The sequence below is a fragment of the Salvelinus sp. IW2-2015 genome, unplaced genomic scaffold (genome assembly GCF_002910315.2).
Source record: "Salvelinus sp. IW2-2015 unplaced genomic scaffold, ASM291031v2 Un_scaffold3097, whole genome shotgun sequence".
NCBI classification, from domain to species: Eukaryota; Metazoa; Chordata; class Actinopteri; order Salmoniformes; family Salmonidae; genus Salvelinus; species Salvelinus sp. IW2-2015.
This window is the reverse complement of record NW_019944388.1, coordinates 39336-55937: the sequence shown is the minus strand read 5'-3', so window position 1 is coordinate 55937 and position 16602 is coordinate 39336. Positions and strand designations below refer to the sequence as shown.

General features: G+C 43.8%; 1 pseudogene; it reads right to left on the bottom strand.

Annotated features, from left to right (window-relative positions):
• Positions 1-6017: 6017 nt before the first annotated feature.
• LOC112075335 (transient receptor potential cation channel subfamily V member 6-like) lies at positions 6018-15515 on the bottom strand (annotated as a pseudogene).
• Between the last annotated feature and the right edge of the window lie 1087 nt (positions 15516-16602).

The following is a 16602-nucleotide window of genomic DNA, read 5'->3' as shown; positions in this document are numbered from 1 at the left end:
GAAAATCTGACCACGACTCCATTTTGATGCTCCCAGCCTATAGACAGAAACTAAAACAGGAAGCGCCCGTGCTCAGGTCTGTTCAACGCTGGTCCGAACAATCGGATTACACGCTTCAAGATTGCTTCGATCACGTTTACTGGGATATGTTCCGCATAGCGTCGGACAATAACATTGATGAATATGCTGATTCGGTAAGCGAGTTTATTAGCAAGTGCATCGGTGATGTTGTACCCACAGCGTCTTAAAACATTCCTCAACCAGAAACCGTGGATTGATGGCAGCATTCGCGCAAAACTGAAAGCGCGAACCACTGGTTTTAATCAGGACAAGGTGACCGGAAACATGACCGAATACAAACTATTGTTTGTAGCTATTCCCTCCGCAAGGCAATCAAACAAGCTAAGCGTCAGTATAGAGACAAAGTAGAGTCACAATTCAACGGCTCAGACACGAGAGGTATGTGGCAGGGTCTACAGTCAATCATGGACTACAAAAGGAAAACCAGCCCCGTCGCGGACCACGATGTCTTGCTCCCAGACAAACTAAACAACTTCTTTGCTCGCTTTGAGGACAACACAGTGCCACTGACACGGCCCGCTACCAAAACCTGCGGGCTATCCTTCACTGCAGCCAACGTGAGTAAAACGGACTTATTCAATCAATCCTTATCCCAGTCTGCTGTTCCCACATGCTCCACCATTGTTCCTGTTCCCAAGAAAGCGAAGGTAACTGAGCTAAATGACTATCGCCCCGTAGCACTCACTTCCGTCATCATGAAGTGCTTTGAGAGACTAGTCAAGGACCATATCACCTCCACTCTACCTGACTCCCTAGACCCACTCCAATTTGCTTACCGCCCCAATAGGCCCACAGACGACGCAATCACGATCACACTGCACACTGCCCTAACCAATCTGGACAAGAGGAATACTTATGTAAGAATGCTGTTCATCGACTACAGCTCAGCATTTAACACCATAGTACCCTCCAAACTCGTCATTAAGCTCGAGACCCTGGGTCTCGACCCCGCCCTGTGCAACTGGGTCCTGGACTTCCTGACAGGTGGTGAGGGTAGGTAACAACATCTCCACCCCGCTGATCCTCAACACTGGGGCCCCACAAGGGTGCGTTCTCTGCCCTCTCCTGTACTCCCTGTTCACCCATGACTGCGTGGCCATGCACACCCCCAACTCAATCATCAAGTTTGCAGACGACACTACAGTGGTAGGCTTGATTACCAACAATGACGAGACGGCCTACAGGGAGGAGGTGAGGGCCCTCGAAGTGTGGTGTCAGGAAAATAACCTCACACTCAATGTCAACAAAACAAAGGAGATGATCGTGGACTTCAGGAAACAGCAGAGGGAGTAGCCCTCTATCCACATTGACGGGACAGTAGTGAAGAAGGTGGAAAGTTTTAAGTTCCTCGGCGTACACATCAAGGACAAACTGAAATGGTCCACCCACACAGACAGCGTTGTGAAAGCGGCACAACAGCGCCTCTTAAACCTCAGGAGGCTGAAGAAATTCGGCTTGTCACCAAAAACACTCACAAACTTTTACAGATGCACAATCGAGAGCATTCTGTCGGGCTGCATCACCGCCTGGTACGGCAACTGCTCCGCCCACAACCGTAAGGCTCTCCAGAGGGTAGTGAGGTCTGCACAACGCATCACCGGGGGCAAATTACCTGCCCTCCAGGACACCTACACCCCCCGATGTCACAGAAAGGCCAAAAAGATCATCAAGGACAACAACTACCCGAGCCACTGCCTGTTCACCCCCCTATCATCCAGAAGGCGAGGTCAGTACAGGTGCATCAAAGCGGGGACCGAGAGACTGAAAAACAGCTTCTATCTCAAGGCCATCAGACTGTTAAACAGCCATCACTAACATTGAGTGGCTGCTGCCAACATACTGACTCATCTCTAGCTACTTTAATAATGAAAAATTGATGTAATAAATGTATCACTAGCCACTTTAAACAATGCCACTTTATATAATGTTTACATACCTTACAATACTCATCTCATATGTATATACTGTACTCTATACCATCTACTGCATCTTGCCTATGCTGTTTGGCCATCGCTTATTCATATATTTTTATGTACATATTCTTATTCATTCCTTTACACTTGTGTGTATAAGGTAGTTGTTGTGAAATTGTTAGGTTATATTACTTGTTAGATATTACTGCATGGTCGGAACTAGAAGCACAAGCATTTCGCTGCACTCGCTTTAACATCTGCTAACCATGTGTATGTGACAAATACATTTGATTTGATTTGACATATGCTGAGCACTTGTTGGCTGCTTTTCCTTCACTCTGCGGTCCAACTCATCCCAAACCATCTCAATTGCATTAAGGTCGGGTGATTGTGGAGGCCAGGTCATCTGATGCAGCACTCCATCACTCTCCTTCTTGGTCAAATATCCCTTACACAGCCTGGAGGTGTGTTGGGTCATTGTCCTGTTGAAAAACAAATGATAGTCCCACTAAGCGCAAACCAGATGGAATGGCATATCGCTGCAGAATGCTGTGGTAGCCATGCTGGTTAAGTGTTCTTTGAATTCTAAATAAATCACAGACTGTGTCACCAGCAAAGCACCCCCACACCATCACACCTCCTCCTCCATGCTTCACGGTGGGAACCACACATGCAGAGTTCATCCATTTACCTACTCTGCGTTTCACAAAGACACGGCGGTTGAAACCAATAATCTCAAATTTGGACTCATCAGATCAAGGACAGATTTCTTCCAGTCTAATGTCCATTGTTAGTTTTTCTTGGCCAAAGCAAGTCTCTTCTTCTTATTGGTGTCCTTTAGTGGTGATTTCTTGGCAGCAATTCGACCATCGAGGCCTGATTCAGGCAGTCTCCTCTGAACAGTTGATGTTGAGATGTGTCTGTTACTTGAACTCTGTGAAGCATTTATTTGGGCTGCAATTTCTGTGGCTGGTAACTCTAATTAACTTATTCTCTTCAGCAGAGGTAACTCTTGGTCTTCCTTTCTTGTGGTGGTCCTCATGAGAGGCAGTTTCATCATAGTGCATGATGGTTTTTGCGATTGCATTTGAAGAAGCTTTCAAAGTTCTTGAAATTTTCCGGATTGACTAACCATCATGTCTTAAACTAATGATGGATTGTCGTTTCTCTTTGCTTATTTGAGCTGTTCTTGCCATAATATGGACTCTGTCTTTTACCAAATAAGTCTATCTTCTGTAAACCACCCCTACCTTGTCACAACACAACTGACTGGCTCATACACATTAAGAAGGAAAGAAATTCCACAAATACATTTTTAACAAGGCACACCTGTTAATTGAAATGCTTTCCAGGTGACTAACACATGAAGCTGGTTGAGAGAATGCCAAGAGTGTGCAAAGCTGTCAACAAGGCAAAGGGGGAATACTTTGAGTAATTTCAAATAATAATTTCAAACAGATATTTTGATTTGTTTAACACTTTTTTGTTTACTACGTGATTCCATATGTGTTATTTCATATTTGTGATGTCTTCACTATTATTATACAGTGTAGAAAATAGTAAAAATAAAGAAAAACCCTTGAATGAGTAGGTGTGTCCAAACTTTTGACTGGTATTGTACATGCACCCATTATTTTAGAAGGGGCAAGAAGTACGCGAGGCCCGGCCCGGAGCTGCCGGAGTCGCCCTCCTGGAGTCGCCCTCCTGTCCGGCGCTGCCGGAGTCGCCCTCCTGTCCGGCGCTGCCGGAGTCGCCCTCCTGTCCGGGGCCCCCTGCGAGGGTCCCCGCTCCAGAGGCGCCACCTAAGTGGGCCAAGCCTAAGGTGGATCGGGTCCCGCACCAGAGCCGCCACCGCGGTGAAATGCCCACCCAGACCCTCCCATATAGGTTTAGGTTTGCGGCCGGGAGTCCGCACCTTTGGGGGGGGGTACTGTCACGCCCTGACTTTAGTTATATTTGCTTTCTTTATTATTTGGTTAGGTCAGGGTGTGACAAGTGTGGTTTGTTTAGTTTTTGTATTGTCTAGGTTTTTGTCTTGTCTAGGGTTTTTGGTTATCTATGGAGATTTTGTATTGTCTAGGGGTATGTAGGTTTATGGTGGCCTGAATCGGTTCCCAATCAGAGACAGCTGTTTATCGTTGTCTCTGATTGGGGAGCCTATTTAGGTTGTCATTTCCATGTTGGTTTTGTGGGTAGTTGTCCATGTTTAGTTGCCTGGATGCACTACGTTGGCGTCACGTGTCGTTTGGATATTTCTTGTTTTTGTTGGTGACATCGTTAAATAAAGAAGTATGTACGCTCAAAACGCTGCGCCTTGGTCCACTCCTTTAAACGGCCGTGACACTTTCCTGCAATCTGGAGCCATAATTATTATGCCTCTTTACCTGTTCAATTGTCATTTTAATTAATGATGCACATTGATTCTTTAAGAACTTTTATGCTTTAGGAGTTTAGCACAACTGCTATACTGGTACACTACATGACCAAAAATATGTGGTCACCTGCTCGTCGAACATCTCATTCCAAAATCAGGGGCATTAATATAGAGTTGGTCCCCCCTTTGCTGCTATAACAGTCTCCACTCTTCTGGGAAGGTTTTCCACTAGCCGGAACATTGCTGCAGGGACTTCCATTCAGCCACAAGAGCTTTAGTGAGGTCGTGCACTGATGTTGGGCAATTAGGCCTGGCTCACAGTTGGCGTTCCAATTCATCCCAAAGGTGTTCGATGGGGTTGAGGTCAGGGTTCTGTGCAGGCCAGTCAAGTTCTTCCACACCGATCTCGACAAAACATTTATGTATGAACCTCGCTTTGTGCACGGGGCATTGTCATGCTGAAACAGGAAAGGGCCTTCCCCAAATTGTTGCCATAAAGTTGGAAGCACAGAATCATCTAGAATGTCATTGTATGCTGTAACGTTAAGATTTCCCTTCGCTGGAACTAAGGGGCCTAGCCCGAACCATGAAAAACAGCCCCAGACCATTATTGATCCTCCACCAAACTTTACAGTTGGCACTTTGCATTTGAGCAAGTAGCGTTCTCCTGGCATCCGCTAAACCCAGATTCGTCAATCGGACTGCCAGATGGTGACGCGTAATTCATCACTCCAGAAAACGCGCTTCCACTTCTCCAGAGTCCAATGGCAGCGAGCTTTACACCAGTCCAGCTGATGTTTGTCATTGTGTATGGTGATCTTAGGCTTGTGTGTGGCTGCTTGGCCATGGAAACCCATTTCATGATGCTCCTGACAAACAGTTATTGTGATGATGTTGCTTCCAGAAGCCGTTTGGAACTCGGTAGTGAGTGTTGCAACCGAGGACAGACGATTTTTACACGCTACGTGCTTCAGCACTCAGCGGTCCTGTTCTGTGAGCTTGTGTGGCCTACCACTTCGCAGCTGAGCCATTGTTGCTCCTAGACGTTCCCACTTCACAAAAACACCACTTGCAATTGACCGGGCAGCTCTAGCAGGGCAGACATTTGATGAACTGACTTGTTAGAAAAGATGGCATCCTCTGACGGTGCCACGTTGAATGTCACTGAGCTCTTAAGTATGTTCCCTTCTACTGCCAATTTGTGTCTATGGAGATTGTATGGCTATGTGCTCGATTTTATAAACCTGTCAGCAACAAGTGTGGCTGAAAATAGACTAATCCACTAATTTGAAGTAGTGCCATATACTTTTGGCCATGTGGTGTGTATTGTATCGTAAGACAAGAATTAAAACAATTTTTGTATTTTCTAAAGTCTAGCAACCTTGCCAGCTGGCATGCCTGCTAAGCTAGTTAGACAAGCCATTCTAACTTAATTGGTAGCCTGAAATGACAAGGTAGCTAGTTACGAGGTTGTGAGATTGGGAACCCATCTACCTGGCTAGCTAAAACAAACTTTATAAAATTGCTAGGTGGCTAGTATGACAGAGAAACCTATTGTTACCACTGCACTCAGAACAGGTTCCGGTAGCAAAATGTAATAGAATTCTTAAATTGTTTATCTGGTCCGCACTCAAAAAAGAGATTCAAGGTTAATTTTGAGTATTTATTTCATTCAAGGGTGGGTAGATAGACAAACATTTCAGCCTTCGTCAGTGTCATCAGCATCCCCTCTGAAGGTGCACTTCATTAATGCTTGTTTTATTTATTCATCAAGAAGGAATCAACATAGCTTGATCAAATTAATTTACAAACAGTCCTGCCCATCACTGGCAGCTAAAATCAGATGAAACGCTGTGTGTCACTCGACACTCTCTCCTCCTTCACTCATGATACTTGCTTCACACATATCTTTGCTCAGTGGTTCACCTAGGAAGGAACCACTTACTAGGAAGAATATGGGGGAGGGGGCACTGATTGGGATGCTGTATACACTTTCATCATGGTTTTAAGCTATTTTTATGGAGTATGTAAGAGAGACTATATGTGTGTGCCTGAGTGTGTTTGCAAGTGTGTGTCAAAATGTGTGTGTGCCCCGTATGGGTATGACGCCTCTGCATTCATGCTTGCATCACACGTATACTATATAATAACAATATAATGATCTGTTTTGCTGTCTTAAACCTCAGATCTATCTTACTTCCTGGTCATCCTCAGGCTCTTCCTGTTCCACATCTAAACCCAGAGCGCTGTGGCGAATCATCTGCCAGCATGCCAGGGACTTCCTGTTTCCATCATCTCACCCTGGTGCTGGGTCTGATCAGAGGGTTCCAGGTCCTTTTGACATGTCAGTGTTCTCCGTCTCCTCCCGCTCCTTGCTCTGGTCCTCATCCTTAGAGAAGGCTTGGATGTAGCGACGCATCTTTTGCACCAGTGGGTCGTTGCGATCTTCAACCCTGCAATGGAGACATAAGAGAGCCATTATAATATCCGCGTATATGACAGGATGGGGAAACACTGTTAACACCACCACACCTAAGACAGGAGTACAGTAATAGGCCAGTTAAGATGAAGTGTTGTTGTCTTACCGGAGGTACCCACGCTCCCCCAGGCCGTAGAGCAGACCACACACCCCCAGCCGGGGCCACAGGCAGCGGGGCAACCTCCTCTCCAACATCAAGGGTAGTGGCCCACCTACACACAGTGAGCAGGACAAAGGACATAAGGATCATTAGAATGGACTGATTGGGATGCTGTATACACTTTCATCATGTTGTAAGCTATTTTTATGGAGTATGTAAAAATTTGATTTGATGTAGGAGAGACTATGTGTGTGTGCCTGAGTGTGTATGTGCATGTGTGTGTGTCAAAATGTGTGTGTGTGTGTGTGTGGCACACCTGTGTCCTCCAGAGCTCGTCCCTCCTCCTGGGCAACTCTCCATTGTGTATCACTCTCATGGCTGTGAGTAGGTTGAGCAGCAGTATGTAGGAGACCACAGAGAAGGTGCAGTGCAGCACATGGACAATAGGGGGCGTTGTGATGGTGTGGTCCACTGGCAGGTCTATCAGACCCACACTCAGCTCAAACTGGGAGAACAGAGTGATGGGGAAGGAGCGGTACGCAGTAGAGAGTCTGGTCCTGAGTCATGTACACCATCCACAGGGCTGGGAGGAGGGAGGGAGGGAGGGAGGGAGGGAGGGAGGAGGGAGGGAGGGAGGGAGGGGGGAGGGAGGGAGGGAGGATAACCGGCAAATAAAATAGTAATTATTTGTAAATAATTTGGTACTATTAATATGCTTTTTGAGTTTCTCTTTACCAGAATGTACTTACAGGTGGAAAACCCTATGAGCACGATGAAGCTCAGCCACATGAACCTGGTCAGGTCTCCAAATATAATCTAGGAGGAAATGAGACAAAACACCACAACAGTTTAATATGGAATCAAAACAGAAAAAACATACGTTCTAACAGTACGTCACGCCAATGCTTGTGTGTGTGTGTGTGTGCGTGCATGCACATGTGTGTGTCTGCTTCCCTTACATACCTTCTGTATCATGATGACGTAAGGCCCCAGCATCTGAAAGCCTGGGCAAAGAACATGACGTTGCTCCAGCCAAGCACCAGACACACAGCCATGACAACTGTCTCCCCTGCACCCCACTGACCTGAACACACACAGCAGCACCACCAGGAACGCATAGGCAATACTGGGGGAAACATAGGTTGTTACACAGGTTATAAATGCTACATAGACATGACAAAACGCAACAACATCACTAGGTAGGTAATACATGCTACATAGGCACCAAGGTTGACTTACCAGAATGACATGGAAGGGCCCCAGGGCCGTCTGTCCAAAGTAATGCTTGGCCCCCACTCTCAGCATATCTGGGATCTTAGGGATTGGGAATAACACAGATTATATTGACAGCCAATAATGTGATCTAATCTACCGTGTAAATTATAAGTGACATGTAAAACTATTGAGTGATATATGTTTCTACCTCCAGTAGCAGAATAACCAGGGGCCCCAGGACACTGATCATCTCTCTGCCAGACGCAAGTTGTCCCCATAGGTCACATAACTCTCCTACAGGGACAGGGACAGAGAACAGGGCACGTGGATCACAAAGGGTTCATATGAACACCTCTGATTGAGGTTTGCACACAGGCTGTCATATGAAGACGCCTTCATGTCTCCCCCACCTTCAGAGTTTTCTGCACGCGGATGGTTTTGTCCATKTCAGATACAGTGTAATTCTCTGGAGCGTCCTTTAGAGGGCGATACACACAACACAGTGTGAAGGTCCCAATGTACAGGAGGTACARCAGCAGCAACAACCTGTACACAACACAATAATAACATTACAACATTAAACATAAACAAATGACAGCATCTCAAACACAACATCAGAACATGATCCACTGTATGTGTTGTTACCTAAAGTAGTGTTTTCCATAGAGGTTCCACTTGAGACTGACCAATTGCCTAACAGGAGTCACTTCCAGTATCCTCCTTGCCTGAAGTAGGAGATCATCATCAGTTTCCCTGTACTGTATATTACAATGTATCATGTTTGTGTACTGTACTGTACCTCTTTCCTCTGGCTGCCCACGATGAGCTCAAGCACAGAGCAGTCGTCGTCGGCGACCAAGGAGTCGATCTCTGTGAGGTCATAGAGGTTAGAGGTCAAGGGTCCCAGGTTCCACTGGTTGATTCGCCTCCGATTGACCAGGTGCTGGAATGCCTGGGAGGGAGAGATGTTGTTTTATTTTTATTTTTTACTTTCTATCCCTCTATCCATGCTCACCACAAGGTTGCCCTCTTTGGCAGCCAGTTTGAAGGGCGTTAAGCCATGGTAGTTGGGCACCATGTCCAGTGGCACAGCCTGGTCCAGCTCAACGTCACGTGCCAACAGCAGATCCAACGCCAGGCATGCTATAGTCTTATTGGGCTGCAGGACCAGGATGTGGAGCACTGTGTTACCTAGGGGGGAGAGAGGGAGATATTAAACTGCTGAAAAAGGGAGAATAGAGAGGGGAGGGGCAGAACGAGGAGAAGAAAGAGGAATGTTTCATACCAATGGAGTCCTGGGCCCTGGTGCTGGCTCCTGCGTTGATCACCATGGAGATGATGTCCTGATTCCCCACACAGGCCGCAAATGCCAGAATGTGCTCACCTAAAGTAAAGCCCACGGAATCAAATAACTACATTTCCCAAAATGCATTACTCTACTCCTTACAGACCACAAACAATCATCTTACCATAGTAGAGCAGCCCTCCTCTTCTCTTCCTGAAGTACAGGCCTGTGACTCTGGGCGTGGCCACATCCGCCCCTCGACCAATCAGACTGCGGACCAGGTTAAAGTTCTGATTCACCACGGCAATGTGGAGAGGTGTCATGCCTGATTGAGAGCGAGTAAGAGAGAGAGAATATATTATTGCGTGAATAAATATCTGTGTGAGTTTTATGATATTATAGTGTGTATTTGTTCATTGTGTGTGAGAGTTTATGTACCAAGGAAGAGGTCAGAGGTCATGGGTTCATTGATGAGTTCAGGTGCTCCGTCCATCAGAGCTAAAGCAGCTTCCATGTTATCATTCATAACTGCCACATGCAGCGCGGTCTCCCCCAGAGCACCTCTCTCAAAGATGTTAGTGGATGCACTGTCCAGAAGTTTCTTAATGCAACCTGCACTGTTCTCTTTGGCGGCAAAAAAGAGAGGGACGCCATTTGTCCTATGGGAGAGAGAGTGTGTTTGAATTCAAATGCTGCATTCATAACATGTCGTAATTATCAGCATATGACTGGGAAAAATCCATTTGAATGCTCCTCCAGCTGGTAATTACTAGTGGGAAACTGTCTATCATCTCTGAGCGCAGACTTCTCCCACATGCTGAGCTCTGATGTCACATTCCACTGAGCACAGACATCAGTTCAACGTCTAATTTTGATTTACATTTGGTTGAGTTGTCAGCTATTGTGAATTCAACAGGAAATCAACAAAAAATGTGGCCTTGTCATTGGATTTAGGTTAAAATGCCCTTATGTTGATGACTTTTTCCAAATCCAATACGTTTTCCATGTTGATTCAAAATAGATCACATAGATTTCTTGGGTTGAAATGAAGTGGAAACAACGTTGATTTGCCAAGTGGGATACTAAGGAAATTACCTCGATAGCAGTATTTTTGGCAGTTAAGTGCAACAACAAAACATAATAAAAAAATACAAACGATTAATAACCTCTTTGGGCTAGGGGGCAGTATTTTGACGTTTGGATGACAAGCGTGCCCAAAGTAAACTGCCTATTACTCAGGCCCAGAAGCTAGGATATGCATATAATTGGTCGATTTGGATAGAAAACACTCTAAAGTTTCTAAAACTGTTAAAATAATGTCTGTGAGTATAACAGAACTGATATGGCAGGCGAAAACCCGAGGACAAACCATCCAGAAAAAATACATTTTCAGCCCAAGATTGATTCCTATGGCTGTCATTTTTTAAATGAAGGGAATACCTCCCAGATTGTAGTTCCTAGGGCTTCCACTAGATGTCAACAGTCTTTAGAAAGAATTTCAGGCTTGTTTTTGGAAAAATGAGCTAGAATTTGTAGTTTTTCTAAGTTGCTCCCATTTTGGCTGTAGTGTTTGTTACGCGTTCTGGTGAATGCGCGTACTTTGTTGTTTATCTCCGTAATGACAATAACGATTCTCCGTCTTAAATTTGATCGTTTATTTATGTATTAGGGTACCCGAGGTTTGATTATAAACGTTGTTTGACTTGTTTGGAGAAGTTTATTGGTAACGTTTGGGATTCATTGTGTATGCATTTTGAAGGAGGGAAACCGGTGGATTATTGAATGAAGCGCGCCAGCTAAACTGAGTTTTTGAGGGTATAAAGACGGACTTTATCGAACAAAATGACCATTTCTGATGTAGCTGGGACCTTTTGGAGTGCCAACAGAAGATCTTCAAAGGTAAGTGATTTATTTTATCGCTATTTCTGACTTTTGTGGCGCATGTGCCTGGTTGGAAAATGTTTTTAATGCATTTGTGTGCTGGGCGCTGTCCTCAGATAATCGCATGGTGTGCTTTCGTCGTAAAGCCTTTTTGAAATCTGACACAGCGGCTGGATTAACAAGTTAAGCTTTTAACTGATGTATGACACTTGTATTTTCATGAATGTTAAATATTACTTTTTCTGTAATTTGAATTTCGCGCTCTGCAATTTCACCGGAAGTTGTCGAGATGGGACGCTAGCATCCCACTGATCTGCAAGAATGAATATGGTTTTGGATCACTACAATTTGTTTATGAGCATGATAGCTGTACTTTTAGTTTATGGTTGACACAGCTTGTTTGCCATTACAGGCTGACTACACCGCTCGCATCGCGTGTGCGAGTGTTGCAAAATAAATTTAGAAATCTATATTATTCAATTATTGCACCCACACACTGCTTGCGCGCACCATCGAGCGTCTGCATTGCCATGGGCTAAAATAGAAGTCAGTTCTATTTGTGACGCAGATCGCGCTGCAAGTCCTGCCTCTCCCATCTCCTCATTGGTTTATAGAAGCAGGTACCCACATGCCATCTCCTCATTGGGTATACCCACGTAGGTGACTGAAAGACGAAATAGGTTGGTGACGGTAACATAATTTATGAAAGTTGCCAATCGCAATACAGTCGTGGCCAAAAGTTTTGAGAATGACACAAATATTAATTTTCACAAAGTCTGCTGCCTCAGTTTGTATGATGGCAATTTGCATATACTCCATAATGTTATGAAGAGTGATCAGATGAATTGCAAATAATTGCAAAGTCCCTCTTTGCCATGCAAATGAACTGAATCCCCCAAAAACATTTCCACTGCATTTCAGCCCTGCCACAAAAGGACCAGCTGACATCATGTCAGTGATTCTGTCGTTAACACAGGTGTGAGTGTTGACGAGGACAAGGCTGGAGATCACGCTGTCATGCTGATTGAGTTCAAATAACAGACTGGAAGCTTCAAAAGGAGGGTGGTGCTTGGAATCATTGTTCTTCCTCTGTCAATCATGGTTACCTGCAAGGAAACATGTGCCGTCATCATTGTTTTGCACAAAAAGGGCTTCACAGGCAAGAATATTGCTGCCAGTAAGATTGCACCTAAATCAACCATTTATCGGATCATCAAGAACTTCAAGGAGAGCAGTTCAATTGTTGTGAAGAAGGCTTCAGGCCCACTCCAGCCAAGGGAGTGGGCTCACTCACAATTTTGCCTAAGAACTCAGCCATGAATAAAGAATGGTACCAACACATCCTCCGAGAGCAACTTCTCCCAACCATCCAGGAACAGTTTGGTGACGAACAATGCCTTTTCCAGCCTGATGGAGCACCTTGCCACAAGACAAAAGTGATAACTAAGTGCTCGGGGAACAAAACATTGATATTTTGGGTCCATGGCCAGGAAACTCCCCAGACCTTAATCCCATTGAGAACTTGTGGTCAATCCTCAAGAGGCGGGTGGACAAACAAAAACCCACAAATTCTGACAAACTCCAAGCTTTGATTATGGAAGAATGGGCTGCCATCAGTCAGGATGTGGCCCAGAAGTTAATTGACAGCATGCCAGGGCGGATTGCAGAGGTCTTGAAAAAGAAGGGTCAAAACAGCAAATATTGACTCTTTGCATCAACTTCATGTAATTRTCAATAAAAGCCTTTGACACTTATGAAATGCTTGTAATTATACTTCAGTATTCCATAGTAACATCTGACAAAAATACCTAAAGATACTGAAGCAGCAAACTTTGTGACAATTAATATTTGTGTCATTCTCAAAACTTTTGGCCACGACTGTATAAAGTCAAGAGAAGAAAAGGCCTGGAAGGAGAGATGACTAGAAACGATTCGGTTGACCGTTTTATGTGTGGATTAATTGGTGGAGTAGATTGCATTTCAGATAAAATAACAACTCAATGTTTATATTCCTGGACAAATTAGCTAGCAACAGCAAGCTAGCTAAATAGGACAAATTAGCTAGCAACAGAAAGCTAGCTAAATAGGACAAATTAGCTAGAAAGTGCAGGCTAGCTAGCTAAATTGCCATAAATGTTTAATGCTATTCGACCTGTCCCCAGATTAATATAATTGGTTCAGAGTTTGTTTTGAAATTTGAACCTGCGTGTCGTGATTGCGTTTGGTGTGGGGGGACAAAATACATTTATGCACGATGGCGCACGCGCGCAGCCAGTTTGGGTTTAGCCAATCAGCGTTCAAAGCATGTGAACACACACAACTCGTTGCTTCCAGGTTACAATTAGTATTTTCAGAGTTTCCCACTTGTAATAATATAATATCAACCAATACCTGACAGTCGCTGTTATTTTTTACCAATAGGAAACTCACCTTTTGTTCTGCAGCAAAAAAGTTTCATCCAGCATCTCTTTCCACCCCTTCCTGTTCTGGAGGCGGAACCTAAGCTGGCTCCACCAATGGTTGAGCTCACCTGGAGCAGATCTTGCCAAGGGCGGGGCCATCCTCTCATATGGTTAGTCAATTTGAAATGGCTGGAAGGAGAGAGAGGTGCATGTGTGTGAGAGAAATTGAGTGTCAGAAACAGAGATGTTCTACCATCAGATTTAACTCAGAAAGAAATACATCCTTCTCCTTATGTACTAGGGACTCAAATCAAATCTAGAATGTGTGAGCTGTCAGCAAACTAACTGACAGATCATTCAGGTCTGCACCATTCCACAGACCAGAGCTGAACCTGAATCAGAGGTCCATATTTCCCCATTAATCCAGGCAAAGGAAGATGTCCACAATAACGTAGTTTTTCTCTATTCTATCCTATTCTAAACAGTTCTGTAAAATGTAAAAGGTTAAAACTTATTGTTCCACAAAAAGAGTGCCTTTTGCATCCCTTCGATATTTCAAGTAGAAATTGTGCACCAATATTGCATTTTAAGACCCTGATATATTAAATGAAGTGCCCTTGACATTTAAAAAATATTTGTTACATTTTATTCGTTTTAGCAGAAGCTCTCATCCAGAGCGAATTAAAGTAGTCAGTGCGTACATTTTGTACTGAATTCCCCCCGTGGGAATCAAACCCACAGCAACCCTGACGTTGCAAGCGCCATGTACTACCAACTGAGCAACACACGAAATTAACTGATACACTTCGAGAAAACAACCGCTCACATATCCAAGATTGTGTCCCAAATGTCACCCCATAGCCTATGTAATACACGACTCCTGACCAGAGCCCTATGGCCCTGGTCTAAAGTGGTGCTCTTTAACAGGGAATAGGGTGCCATCTGGGACATAGCCTTAGAAAGGCCATTCTCTCCTTCTCTTATCGCTTTAATACATACCATATGGAGAATTCAATATATCAGATTTTTTTGATGAATAAAGACTTGCTAAAGTACCCAAATTCAGTATTTTGACATGTCCCTCTGTGCACCCTATGTGACTTCTAGGAAGATTGCTACCCACTTAACCCAAACATTTCTCTTAAGTTTAAGTCATTTTTGAAAATGATTGTCCCTCATTTTAAGGTCAACCCTGTTGTGTGAACTGAACTCTCAATTCAAAATGGGTAATCTGTTCCTTTAAAAATATTTTTTTCTAAAGAAGCATTTAACATCTAATAGTCAAATCATAGTGTAAAAGCAGGTGAGCTGGTTCTACTCTTTTTGGCCATTTTATGTTGTTTTGTGGTGGAATACTAAGCGGGTCAAGCTCAACACGCCAACACTATTACCCATAGATAGACAGGCTAGAATTTTTTTAACAATTACACTTTTATTGTGAAGCTTGTATTCAATTGCCACTCCCTGTTGCAAACAACAAGCTTCAATTCTGCCTGTTACAAGGGGATTCATGGCTGATTTAAGATGAAATCGTCAACCCTGTTACTTTATTTGGCACTTTTTATAGTATTTTTTATTTTATTTTATCACTTGAGATGGCAAAAAAAACTATTATGACAGAATGTTAACATTTTGCGAAATCACTTTTTTAAAATGAAGTTATACTTCTCAAAAGGCCCTGAATTGGTGGAGTGACCCACTTACCTTTTACAGAAGAAAACGGTTAGTCCTTTACTCCTAATTGACAGTCAGGTACTATGGGATTCACAGGTGGTGATCTTTATATATGGAGAGGAGGTCAAGAGGAGGGGAGGAGGTCAAGAGTAGGATAGATGTCAGAGAGAGGAGGGAGGAGAGAGGGAGGGGCCAAATGGTGGAAAGGAGTAGTAGTCATAACTTGAGCATTATCTTTAGGGAAGATCCATACTTTTATTGGAATCATTTACTGCAGTATACCAAGGCTGCTTGACATTTTGCTAAAACGTTTTGAACGCTAAAGACTGCTCTGGCCTTGCGCTTGACCGTCACACTCAGTTTACCTGGCAGATGTCCTGAGTCTGGTCCATGGTCCATAGATCTCCCCCATGGCTGATTTTCAGCCCCTGCATCACCCCCATGTAAAAAATGTCAACATCATGACAGTCAACACTTTTTGGTCTTTATTCTCAGTGAACCGTTCAGATAACCGGTTCGAAAGTCATCTACCTTTCAAATGTCTCAATACTGGTGTGTAATCAAAAACCTCATATTGAGTTGAGCTTGTCTACCTGGACATATATTTGCTGTTTCAGCTGTATGATCGTATAGACACCTTACCTGTCAGGTCTATGGAAACTACTTTTGACTGGCTGTGATCTAGTTAAATCTACACTGAAAAAAATACATGTTCTTAAATGGTTCTTCTTTAGCTCTTAAGGTTCCTTGGAGAGCTCTTGTCCTATAAAGAACCTTTGAGTTAAGTGTGGGGTTCTTGACATGGCATCTACAGTTCTTCAGAATTCTAAAAGGTTCTTGAAATGTATGGAAACCTGCAGATGTGTCAGGTTTCCATACATTTAAAAAAAAAATGTTTTTTTCAAAATGTATGTTTTTTATGTACATTGATTGATTAATTCATCTTATGCTACTCAAATATAAATAACATACATTTTTTCTAAACTATTCCAATCTGTTACTTGGACTTATTGCACCCGTTACTGAAAGGGTTGTTTCAGTTTAGATGTTTAAGGCAGTCTCATATCTTAGTCTTCCCAACCCTAGCACTGGCAGTCATTCTGAATGCAGGTTGTGGGTGACTAAAATATTCCAATTGTTGTATATCACCACTCTGGCTGGATTTCAATAGGAATTACACATCACTTTGCAAGTCAGC